Raw genomic sequence first — 13026 nt, forward strand, 5'->3', positions numbered from 1 at the left:
CTACCTGGAAGAACATTATGTGGGGAGCCAGGAAATCAGGTTTAGTTCAGGCACTGCTACAATGAACTTTGTAACCTTGAGCAAGTCACTTCATCTTTTAGGACCACACAACTCAAGGTTTGATTCACTTGACTTTTAAGGGCATGTTGCAGTGGAAGGAAACAGATTTAGGAAATACCAATGTTTAGTAACTTTGCGTAGCCATATTGGTACTACCTTAAATCCTAGGAATATCTACATCCTTCTTCCTGGCTACCTAGAGGCCTCCACCACTACAGAAGCAAAAGAGGGCTTGACCTTCACTGAAATGACTGGAGGGTTTTGGCCAGCAGGAAATAGTTTATTAATTGAATGTGTATGTGCACGCGCCCTGCTTGGAAGTAAGGTGACTAGAATTAGGGCTAGTCAGCAAGATGTGAAGGGATGGTTCCTAATTCTGCAGGTCGTCTCTGTTTAGAACCTGGGTCTTCCCTTTCCGACGCTCTCCGAGCACCTTATACATGACATGGTGGTTGTCCTGTGTTGCTTATGGGTGAGTGGCCAGCGCTGGGTGGTGAGCAACTTGAAAGCCAGGTTTGGATCTGACTCATAGGAGGAACTCAATAAAAGTTTCTTGAATGAACCTGCATAATATTGACTATTTCATCATATCCTTATTAATTACAGCGTTAGTCCTGAATTTCAGGGGTAGCGTCTTGTAATATGGCTTGTAAGCTAGGCCTGTAAGCTTTTCTTCTGGTAAGTTGGGGCCACTTTTCTTGTCTTTCAGTTACACTTATCCATCTGCTACCCAATGGTGAAACCAAGGCATACTTTTAAAAATGCAATTTCTAAATGATTTTTAAGTAAAACTCTTCTTTCAGCAAGGTCAAATAATATCCAAAAGTTTTTAATCAGTTTTCAAAAAATCATTGTATAAACTGAGGTTTTCAGGCCTTTGTCGCAGATAGGTGACCCTGAGAACAATTTTTTAGACTCTTAATTTCTTCCTAGTATACTATCTCATGCAACATAATACTGTACCACTTTTAGTTGAACTTATTTTAGAAATATGCGTTTGGGCAGATAAAACTATGGGGGTAAGAAAATGGGCCAACCTATGGGACTCCTGATGTATTCAAACAATAGTCTGTAAACATAGACATTGTCCCTTCAGTTCTAAGGGTTTGTGTCTGTTTTTTGGCCTGGGGATTACATAGTGATTCTGCTGAGGTGCACGGATAAACTACTTGCCCTATGCCACAATTAAAAAACAGAAAGAGTGCCTATTTGGTTTAAGTTTGGAAACAGAAGGTTTTTTTCCAAGTTAACTTTCTTATCTGTCGATTATGTCTGTGCCTCTGCTAACACTTAGATTTATTATTGCTGCCTTTTCCACCATTGCAGATTCATTAGAACAGTAACAAATATTAGGTTGTTTTGTTTTGATTCTTTTTTTTTTTTTTGAGACGGAGTTTCACCGTCGCCCAGGCTGGAGTGCTGTGGTGCAGTCTTGGCTCACTGAAACCTCTGCCTCCCGGGTTCAGGTGATTCTCCTGCCTCAGCCTCCCGAGTAGCTGGGACTATAGGCACACACCACCACGCCTGGCTAATTTTTGTAGTTTTAGTAGAGACGGGGTTTCACCATGTTGACCAGGCTGGTCTCGATTTCTTGACCTCGTGATCCACCTGCCTCAGCCTCCCAAATTGCTGAGATTACAGGCGTGAGCCACCGCGCCCAGCCGTTTTGTTTTAATTCTTAATCACCAGTTAGACTTTGGGTCTTTTCGTTGCTGTATGGATTGGGCATCAGCTTGAAAACTTCTGTTTTTCCTTTCTATATGTTTGGTCTCTCTGGCAGACTGAGACTCAGCCTGTCTTTTCAGAGAACCAGGGGAAATTATCAAACAGGCAAAATCTACCTGCTCTTCTGCTTTACCTTTTAAAACTGTGCTGCAGCTGAAATCAGTTTTGATTTAATTTGATCAAAAATAAGTGTCTCGTTCAAAGAAGGTATGCATAAGAATTGGGGGTGGGGGGATTTAGAGTCACCTTCTTTGTAGAATTTTGGTTTGACCTTCAAATGGGACAACTTGTGTTCTAAGTTATTCCTGTATATAGCATCTATGTGGGGTCCAGAATTTGTCATGGCCTAGAAGGCGGCTTCCATGGTCCCACTGATGGACAAAAGTGATAATACCGACAGCTCACATTTTCTGAGTGCCAGACGCTTTTGAATGCTTTGCATGTTACCACCTCTTTCAGTTTTCACAACGACCTTCTGAAGCTCTTCTAATTATTGTTTCCACTTAAAAGATGAGGCTACTGAGTCGCCCAGAGTTTTGATGATTTGCCACAGCTAATGAATGGTAGAACAGGGATTCAAACCTGGATATTATTGCTCCTGAGGCTGTGTGACTATGACTCTGATGACGTCTCAATGTCGGTCCTAGGAAGAGACCAATGGATTTAGTTAGGTCTTCGGAAGACTGCCTGTGCTGGTGGAGCATGATGGAAGGGAAATCTTGAAGGTTCACACCTAGTTGTTACTTGTTCCATTTACTCCCTGCCTGGGTCTCTCCACTCTGACCTGACCTTAAGGACGGGGAGATGCTTCTGTCTTGCCGGGGTGTTAGTTCTTTCCCTTGCCCTGCATGTGGCCCACTAGCAATGATTGTTGTGAAGATGTACTTTCTGCTTTATCAGTTTATTCCCCTCCCAAATTGCCACAGTCAAAATCTTCTCTGGGCTTGAGCACATATCTAGAGGACCAGAGCAGCTGCCTTTGTGTGGGGAGAGCCTGTGTGGGTGCACCCTTTTTTGATACACACAGTGCTTTCCAAGAGCTCCAAGTCCTTGGTGTTAGAAGGATACTCCTGCTGCACAGATCCCATTGCCCACGGGAGCTCTGAGCTGACATTCCCTAACAGAACCCAAGTGGTGGTCAGAGCTTGGCACTCCTTAAAGGCAGGGGTGCTACTGGGTCTGAAATAGTACTTTGGATATTGCAGGTGCCCCATACGTGTCCATGGATTTAGTTGATTTTTAGCCCTGCAGGTTGTTCCTCTGCACATGGTTCTTCTCTGAGCTCCATACCGCCCTCATCTTCTCTCATCTGTGACTCTATCTAAACTCTTCTGGAATTTATGAGTATTTTTGGCTTCTGCACCTCCTGAGGTGTGATGAGTTCTGTGTTTTTATGAAGAAGAGATCTTACCTCGTATTGTTCTAAAGCACCCGTCTTAATTGAAGGTGGGAGGAGGAGTTTGGAGCAAACCAGAGAGGAATATGGACACATGAGGGGCAAAAGAGAGCCAGGGCACAGCAGAAGAGGCCTCACCAGGGAGAAGAGGAGCTGCCTGTTCTGTCATTTAGGTCTCCATGATGTGCTGGGATGCTGTCTGTGAGGCACCGGACGAAGGCAATTTAGTGAAGTCACATTAAAGTGGCTCCAAGGTTTGATGTCACAGTAGGTCACTTTGACCTTGTATTTATGATCAGCTCTCGATGTACGCATACAATTTTGGGAAGTAAGTAAAATATATATGGAGGTTTGGCTTGTGTTCTGGTGAATAAGGTCTAGGAGGTTAAATCTCTGTGCTTTTAGTGCAGTTACTTGATATCTGGGCCTCATTTCCCCACCTGTAAAGCAGGGGTAACAGTAGTTCCTTCCTCATAGTGTTGATGTGAGGACTGAGAGATGTAACTCTTGTAGAATTTTCAGTAAAGTTCTGGATCCACAGTGAGCCTTCTATAAATATCCACTGTTATTATTAGCAAACCACTAAGATGCCCACTATTGTGCCTCATGATGGCAGGCTCAGTGGGAAGCCAACATGTTTTCTCCAAAAAAGTAGAGCATGACTCTAGGTTTGTGGTGCCTGTTAGATGGAAGAGTCGAGCTTTTGCTGGCTCTCTGTACTTCTTATGTGGAAAGTGCTTAGCATGTTTACGCTCCATTGCAATGATTATCAATGTGAGTCCAAATTCTCTCCACATTTTCTATCTGTCACTCCTTTGGACATACCACATACTGTCTCCCATCATTTATCACTGACTGGTCACATGGCACCTCTTATGAGCCAGATGCTGGCATTGAAGTGACAACCATCTGGGCTACTGCCCCTCCCCTGCAAGAACCTGAGGGCTCCATGGATGGAGGATGAAGGTACAAAACACCGGGCATGAGCAGGGAATCATGAGTGTTTTGGTGTTGTCGAAACAGAAAGCTCAGGATGTCAAGTGGTGGGGGAAGAGGCTGGTGAGAGAGGCAAGGCATTAGGACGCGGAGGGCCTTATCTGCCACGCTCAGAAGCATAAGCCCCATGACATAGGAGAAAAGAAACCATCAAACGATTATAAACGAGGGTGTGATGTCATCATGACCATATGAAAGACAGGTTTGAGACCAAGAGGGAGGTCGGTGAAGATGTTACAGAATACTCAGCAGAAGATGTTGAAGGGCTTCAAGTATGTGAGTGGTGGGTAGAGATGGAGATAGGAGACCATTTTCAAAATATATTAAGGAGTCCATTGAGTAGACAGGGGGAACTGAGAGAAATCAGGGATGACTTCCAGTTTTCTGGCTTGGAAAATGGTGTCATTAGCCAATTTAGGAAGAGTCCTAGGTTTTGGAGGGAAGATGTTTGGTTTTGGACATGCGATGTTTTTTGGGTGTATTTACAGTCCATTCTGAAGGGATGTCCGCTAGTCATTTGGATGTATAGGACTAGAGTTTAGCCAGAGGTCTGGGTTGCGGGTATAGACATTGCAGACGGCTGAAATTTGAGAGTGGATGAAACTGGCAAAGCACATATAGCATGAAAAGAGAAGAACAATGGCAGGAACTTTGGGAAACACAACATTCAGTGTATTTCTGAAGGAAGAGATCCTTCAAAGGAGATGAAGAAGGAACAGTCCAGTTGGCGAGGAACACCAGGAGAGTGGTGTAGTGAACACTAAGGAGAATGTAGTCAGCATAATCACATGCAGCAAGATAAGGACCAGTCTCCTGGGATTTGGCAACTGGAAGCTCCTGGCTTTTTGTTAGAGGGTTTACAATAGGATGGTATAAGTAGAGGCAGTGGATGAAATGTACGGAAGAGGAGGAGCTGACTTGACTGAGGAAGAAACAGCATGCCTATGAGGGAAGAGAGGGGCCCCTTTCAAGTAGTTGGTAAACCTTTTGGGAGTTGGAATGCCTTGAATATGTGTGACTTCCTTGTATTTTGTTTTTAAACAATGCTTATTACAGTCCTTTATTATTATTATTCTTTTAAAAGAGGGTCCATTAAACGGAATAATGGTATTGCCTCTTTAAAACCTGTACCTTGGCCAGGCACAGTGGCTCACGCCTGTAATCCCAGCACTTTGGGAAGCCGAGGCAGGTGGATCACGAGGTCAGGAGTTTGAGACCAGCCTGACCAACATGGTGAAACCCCGTCTCTACTAAAAATACAAAAATTAGCTGGGTGTGGTGACAGGCGCCTGTAATCCCAGCTACTCAGGAGGTTGAGGCAGGAGAATCGCTTGAACCTGGGAGGCGGAGGTTGCAGTGAGCCAAGATCGAACCACTGTACTCCAGCCTAGGTGACAGAGCAAGACTCTGTCTCAAAACAGCAACAACAACAACAACAAAAACAACAGCAACAACAAAAACAACTGTACCTTATGGCTGGACACTGTGGCTCATGCCTATGATTCCAGCACTTTGGGAGGCCAAGGCTGGAGGATCACTTGAGGTCAGGAGTTTGAGACCAGCCTGGTTACATAGAGAGACCCTGTCTCTCTATAAAACAAAGAGACAAACGAAAAACCTGTACCTTCTCTTCATAGGAGTGATGTGGTCAGTCAGTTTGCCTTGTGCATGAGTAAGTATATATGTGTAATATAATTTAGATTCTTGCAAAGGACAAATAAGAATAAACTATGTGATTACCAACACATTTTTAAACATCTTTGTTTTTTTGAAATTACTTTTTTAAAGTTTTTAAATTAAAACTCATTTAAAAAAAAAATTACAGACAGTGTCTTGCTGTGTTGCCAGGCTGGCCTCAAACTCCTGGGCTCAAGCAATCCTCCTGCCTCAGCCTCCCAAGTAGCTGGGACTACAGGCATGTGCCACTGCACCTGGCTCCAATAAATTACTTTTTGTGCTGAATTATTCATTGTTTCACATTATACACATTTGAGTAGCTTTTATTTTCTTTAAAATAGGGTGTATCGTTTATATGTGTTAATATTAATTTATATTCTGATATGAGTTGACATGTCTTTTAATAGAACATATATGAATTGAATGTCTAAACTTCAGAATATAGAAAAATAAGCTAAAGTTGGGCTTAATTAGAAAACCAAAGTCGATGCTCAAACTCTTTAATTATAATTAGAGAACATTAGAAAACAATTAATTTGTATGAATCATTTCTGTTGGAAGAATTTGCTGCTTCTGCGCTATAGTGTCTGACTCTTGGCATTGGCTATAGGGCCTCTGTCGTCTGGGCATTTGCCTGTGAGGCTTGCTTCTGTGTGAGTTTCAGATACTGGAATTGCTCTCCTCATGCCCCTAATCATGGCATTCAGGATGCTCATGGCTCTGCCACCTGCACCATGGCTTTTCTCTATTCCTAACAAGGTGTAATCCATGTTTTCTACCAGTTTACCGGCTAAAGGACTGCAAAGGAGGGCCAACTTAAGACCAATTAGTATTGCAAATAGGCCTGGTAAGCCCTGAATATCCAAATGCTAAATCCACTTCTAGCTGTTCCTGCTTTTTAAAGAGGTGCTTAGGCCTCTATTTTGTGATAGCTTTTGATTTCTTCTATTCTTTCACCTGATTTTATTGTGCTTTTGGGGGTAACTTGTGCAAGGTCTCCAGGCACTTAAGAGAGCACTTCCTAATGGTTATATTAGCCCAAATTACGAGAAAATTTGGAGATGTCTGAGCGTTTTTCCCTCCTAGAAATGCTCCTGACCATACCTAGTTAGTGCTGTTTAAGAGGGGTTTTCACTGCATTAGGCACCAGCTAAGAGCTACAAAATAAGTCAGTATGGCTCTGTCTTGGGCATATTGAGGAGCTAATCAAGAAGATCATATCTTGGGCATTGTTTCAGAGTAGCCATCGTTTTCAGCTTTCTATGCACGGATTTCAAGGTGCTAACATAGACATGACAGTGCGCATAGTGTGGTGGATTGAGACTAGGTGTTCAAGAAGCCTCAAGGAAACCGGAGAGGAAGGGCAGAACGTGTGATTGTTAAAAACCTCAGAGAAAAGAGCAAAGTTAGTTAAGGCATTTTAACTACTCAAGATGGAAGTCTGAGCAGAGAGAAAGCTAGTGAGTGATTACTAACGCATGTTTGGAAATTCTAGGGGAGAACTCTGAATTTTTCCTAAAAACTGGAATAAAACAGGGATTTTCATTTAAAGCCTTAGTCGCTTTGGGGTTCATTGTAAAATATGATGCAAAGACAGTGTTGTTTGTCATGCAACTGTCTAAGAAAAGGTCTCACCTTACACCACCCCAGAAACCTTACAAAGGTGTAGGGTTTTTCCCTGTCCCTTTATCCTTTTTATTATGAATGAGTTCTTTCTTACCTCCCCAACTTCATTTTATTATTCAGAGTCTATGCAGCACTTGCCTACACAAAAAGAAATCAACCATCTTTTAAAGATGTTGCCCCCCCTCACAATAGAATTTAAAAATTTTTGCTCCTTAAATGTTTCATCTTATTCACATCTAAGTGGTGGGGAGCAATAATGGACTTCAGACGTGAGTCTTCTGATCTGATGGAGTAGCTTGTACTTTTTTTCTGTGGCTCCAAATGACATCCCTCTGGACGGATCAGACTTAGGAACCAGAAAACAGAAGACCTAATGAAAGTTACATTTGAGAGAGAGAAAGAGAAAATAGGAAAGTATATTCAGGAAGTTCACCCACCTTGACATCTTAGAATAATCAATTTCTCACCTACTTGTAAAAGTACGTCTTTTAAAAAAAAGTACTCACAATTACACTATTCAGTAGTGACATGTACTATGAAGTTGGGGTTTAACTTTTTAGACCTTTTTAAATTATGTGAATATAAACATAAACGTACGTTTTTCCTTTTTCCAAAATTGCCAATCCCTTATAAATAATTTTATGGTTTATTTTGTATGCATTTTTGTAAGCTGTCTTAACAAACCTTGTTTGGGACAAGATAGGACTAAATAAATATGGAGTCACATTGTAGGAGAAAAGGAGCTGTGGTCTGAAATGTGCCAGTCCTTTGTTGATTGTAGCTGTCTCTTTAAAAAGCTGCAGAGCAAAAAAAAAAAAAAAAAAAAAAAAAAGCCACAGAGCTTTACCTAGAAGAAGTTTGAAATGCTCAGAATTTCTATTTTTGTCTGATTTTGAGTATCGTGACCATACTGGTGTAGTAGAGAATAGGAGATTGGAGTAGAGAGTAGAGAGTAGGATGAGATAGTAAGAAAAGTATTTCAGGAAAGCTCAGACCTTACCAGCAGGTTAAAAACTCTTTAGGTATTTGAAGTCCTTAAAGATATTTACTTCAAGTTAGCTATTGGTGTGATTTATTTTAAGAAATGATGGCACTTTTAGATTTTCGAAATGGTTTTATAAAATGGAGTCATTTGGGAGGCCAAGGCAGGCGGATCACTTGAGGTCAGGAGTTCGAGACCAGCCTGGCCAACGTGGTGAAACCCTATCTCTATTAAAGGTATAAAAAAATTAGCCAGATATGGTGGTTCAGGTCTGCAATCACAGCTACTCGGGAGGTTGAGGTAGGAGAATTTCTTGAACCGGGAAGCGGAAGTTGCAATGAGCCAAGATTGTGCCATTGCACTCCAGCCTAGGGGACAAGAGGGAAACTCTTTTAAAAAAAAAAAAAAGACTCGTTTGATTATTCCTGTCAGAAGAATCAATTTCTCACCTACTTTTAAAAATAAGTATTAAAAATAATTACTCATAATTGCCCTGTATTAGCCTGTTACCATGCTGCTAATAAAGACATACCCAAGACTGGGTAATTTATAAAGGAAAGAGATTTAATTGACTCACAGTTCCGAATGGCTGGGGAGGCCTCAGGAAACTTACAATCATGGCGGAAGGAGAAGCAAACACAGCCTTCTTCACATGGTGGCAGCAAGGAGAAGTACAGAGTGAAGTGGGGGAAAAGCCCCTTCTAAAACCATCAGATCTTGTGAGAGCTCACTATCACAAGAACAGCACGGAGGTAACTGCCCCATGATTCAGTTACCTCCCATTGGGTCCCTCCCATGACATGTGGGGATCATGGGAACTACAGTTCGAGATGAAATTTGGGTTGGGACACAGCCAAACCATATCATGCACTATTGAGCGGTAACATGTGCTGTGAAATTGGGGTTTAACTTTTTTCTTTAGATAAATAGTTCCCCTCAGTACCTTTTAAGTATAAATACCTCTAGTATATTTAAATTTTGTTTTGGTCTTTAAAATTTGACTTAGATATCACTTTGAGGGTATTAAAGCCAGTTAACAAAGTAGGTCTGTAAAACTCTAGTTTTTGCTTTGCCTTATTGAGTATCAGCATAAGCTAAATCAATGTTTGGTATATAACAATGAAGGCTTTCTCTCTACTTTGAGTCTACACAGCCCAACACCTCTTTTTCCCTTTCAAAGTGGTGGTTTAGTCATGACTGCCAGCCAAAGAACATTTCTGATTGATTGTAGAAATTGATTGTAGAGGAACCTTGGAACTTGTTTACTATTAGAATCAAGGGAAGGACGTGCTATGTTGTAAAGCTGCTGGGATAGTCTTCTAAGGCTTCTAAGAGTGCGTTATTTATTGGAAAATAAGTAGTATTTAACATTTTAAATTTCACCTTGACCATGGTTAGTGCCAGTGAAATATTAATATTTGTACCTATTTGGCACAATTAGGAATAGCTAAATGTCTCTGCCTCGGATACCACTGCGCAAGATTAAAACAACCCCAAAGCTTTAAGAAGCCAAGAAATTGAACCTGAGTTCATCATAGTTTTATGTGTCCAAATGAAAGTGACTTTGCCTTTTGCTATTTCTCACTGCAGCATATCCACCGGCAGAATTTCCAGTGAAACAACTCTTCTGTAAACTTAGAAAAGTGCAGGCTATATTAGAAGCTTAAAGTTAAGTCTGTCCCTCAGTCTGGATTCGGTGTTTAGCCCAAAAGATTTTTGTTGATAGTCGAAGTACATTTTCTGTAAAATCACTGTGTGTGTTTTTAATAATGGTTAAAGATTGCCGCATGTAACCCATTCCCAAGGATGCTATTGAGTTGTGAACTGAATGTTACTGCAGCGCTTTAGCTCTGGGAACAAGCAGTGAAGGACACCTTTTCCATATCTGTTCGTAATTTCAAAATGAAAAGAGAGTAAAAAGACCAGTTAATAACATAATCCATATGTTTCTGTATGAGGAAAAAAAAAGATTAAGGAGAAACTATTCGATCTTAGCTGTGACCAGTCTTTATATGGGAAAAGATTAATTCTGATGGACGAACTATATCTAAAATTAGAACTGTGGGAAAAGGATTATTTGCAACAAAATGCAAAAGATTAATGTGGAGGCATGATGCCTAAGGATTGGATACCCTTAAAATATTAATCTACACCAGGCACATTTGCAGTTTCATGTACCAGTAAGGAAATAGAGAAACAAATGATATCATATCAAGAAGGATATGATGCCTTTTAACCTAAGGTTTTGTTAATTTGTCTTTGGTTAATAACTACTTTTATAAGACATCATCTAGCTTGTATGTGCAGCTTTTTGTAATATGGTATCGGTAGTAACCTGTAATTTAATACTGCTCATTATCATTAGGGGAGGCACTCAGATTCACATTGTCGGTGTCACACTTTGGTTAGCTTTTAACCTCAGGAGACAAACTTGATTGTGATTGGAACTCTCTTTTCAAGCCCACAATAATTACTAATTTTCCTCTTTAAAATAGCTCTAATGGTAGTTGACTAAATAGAGGGATTGAGAGATGTTTGACCACATAAAAGATCCTGTCTTCAAATGCATAAATATTGTGGATCTTGTTTGCGCCTGTGGTCCCAGCTACCAGGAAGGATAAGGTGGGAGGATTCCTTGAGCCCAGCATTTGGAGGCTGCAGTGAGCTATGATTGTGCCACTGTGCTGTATAGCCTGGGTGAAAGAGCAAGACCTCATCTAACAAAAAACAAAGGAAGGAAGGAAAGAAGGAAGGAAGGAAAGAAGAAAGGAAGGAAAGAAGGAAGGAAGGAAGGGGCAGGGAAGGGAAGGAAAGAAAGGAAGAAAGGAAGGAAGGAAGGAAGGGGAAAAAATTGTGTATCCCAAAGTATCTCAGGAAGGAAGGAAGAAAAACAAATTGTGTATCCCAAAATGTCTCTCCAGAGGATACTGTAGAAGAAGTCTGTAATGACTGTTTTTAGGTACACTAACCCAGCAGTGCATATCTGCAAATCAGTCATGAGATGTGAGAAAGAAAGGTAAGAAAAGTATATCTAGGAAGGTACCAGGTTAGTTAAATTAAGTTGATTTCTGTCTAATGTAAGACTTTAATGGCTGAATCTAGGTTCCTTTCATGCCTCCTGAAGTGAGTGGGCAAATGGTTACAATGCCATTTCAAGCACACCTATTAAAAATTGTGGACTACAGTAACATCTTTTAAAGTGGTCTCTAGGAAGGGTTATGTAGTGGAAACTGAATAGGTTTTTCTATTGTGTGAGATTGGAGGTGAGAATAAGATCTTGAGGTTGACCTTATCGGGGTGAATTCTGAAAACACCTGTATACCACACTTGACTTTTGCCTTGAATTCTCTGGGGAATGCCACCATACCACTTGCCTTGTTAACATATGTATTGAAGTTAGCTTTGACTGAAGCTGCTGCTTACTACCGTTCCCCTGGCTAACAAGCCTACATTAATTTCCCAAATCCTTTGTCAAAAAAATAATTAGGTTGGTTTGAATGATTACACTTAGAATGTAGGATGCTGCATCCATCCTGTGTGTGCCATCAGAGGCCTTGTGTGGGGGAGGTGAACAGAATCTAATCAACTCGGGTTACTTGATCAGAAGTGGCTCTTATGCATGTTATTTTTGCAATTAGAGAGAATGTTAGGCTCTCTTCCCCTGCTATAGCATGATCGTTTCCAATGGGCCATAATACTGTATAAATATTGACCAGAGGAATGAATTGAGGCTTTCCAAAATATATTTTTTATTTTTTTAAAATTTGAGATAGGATCTCACCATGTTGCCCAGGCAACATGGTCTTGAACTCCTAGGCTCAAGCAGTCCTTCTGCCTTCGCCTCCCAAAGTGCTGGGATTACAGGTGTGAGCCACCACACCTGGCCCCAAAATATTTTCAGTGTTATATACTCTTGGTATCTGTATTATCACCCTGGAATAGAGGTTCCACAAAGAGTCAAGGTTATGGTTTTTCTACCTGATCCTCATTTTCATTGTTTATTATTATTATTAGCTAATTCTTATATGCTTTTTATTGTGCATTACACTGTACTAAACATTTTATGCTTATTAGCTCATTTAATCTTCAACCTAATGAGATAGGTGTATGTATATACAGATGAAGAAACAGAGGCGCAGAGAGGCTAAGTGACTGGATGAAAGTCATACAGCTAGTACATAGTAGGGCTGTGGTTTGGACCCAGGCATTCTGGTTCCAGAAGACTGCACTCAGGACTATTACTTTTTAAAAAATTGAACATGGTAGGGAAAAAAGAAAACAAACCCACAAGTATTTTGACCTGTGGGTTGGTCGTAGCTGATATCAGAGAGAACATTTTTTGTGGTGGTTGTCTAGCTGTAGGCTCTGAAGAAATGCCGGCTGTGGGTGTCATGATTCTCATTTTAGAAAATTTAAAAAAAATAAATGTAGTGTGTTCTTTTAAGATTTTATTTCTTTTGTGTATTTGTATATGTTACCATGCGTGGTTATCTATGAAAATCCTTAAAAACATGTATACACAAATTACCCTTAGAATTACTAGATAAATCTTTCCTTCTTAATG

General features: G+C 40.7%; 2 protein-coding genes across 2 annotated transcripts in view; both read left to right on the forward strand.

Annotated features, from left to right (window-relative positions):
- The window catches only part of MAML3 (mastermind like transcriptional coactivator 3), a 436667-nt gene that overhangs the window by 23074 nt on the left and 400567 nt on the right, over positions 1-13026 (forward strand). The window lies entirely within an intron of this gene.
- Positions 4518-13026, forward strand: part of NDUFC1 (NADH:ubiquinone oxidoreductase subunit C1) — an 829703-nt gene continuing 821194 nt past the window's right edge. The window contains exon 1 of the mRNA XM_050790283.1: positions 4518-4527. The gene's annotated coding sequence lies outside the window, so the exon portion shown is untranslated. The remainder of the gene's footprint in view (positions 4528-13026) is intronic.

Source organism: Macaca thibetana, chromosome 5 (assembly GCF_024542745.1).
Source record: "Macaca thibetana thibetana isolate TM-01 chromosome 5, ASM2454274v1, whole genome shotgun sequence".
Lineage (NCBI taxonomy): Eukaryota > Metazoa > Chordata > Mammalia > Primates > Cercopithecidae > Macaca > Macaca thibetana.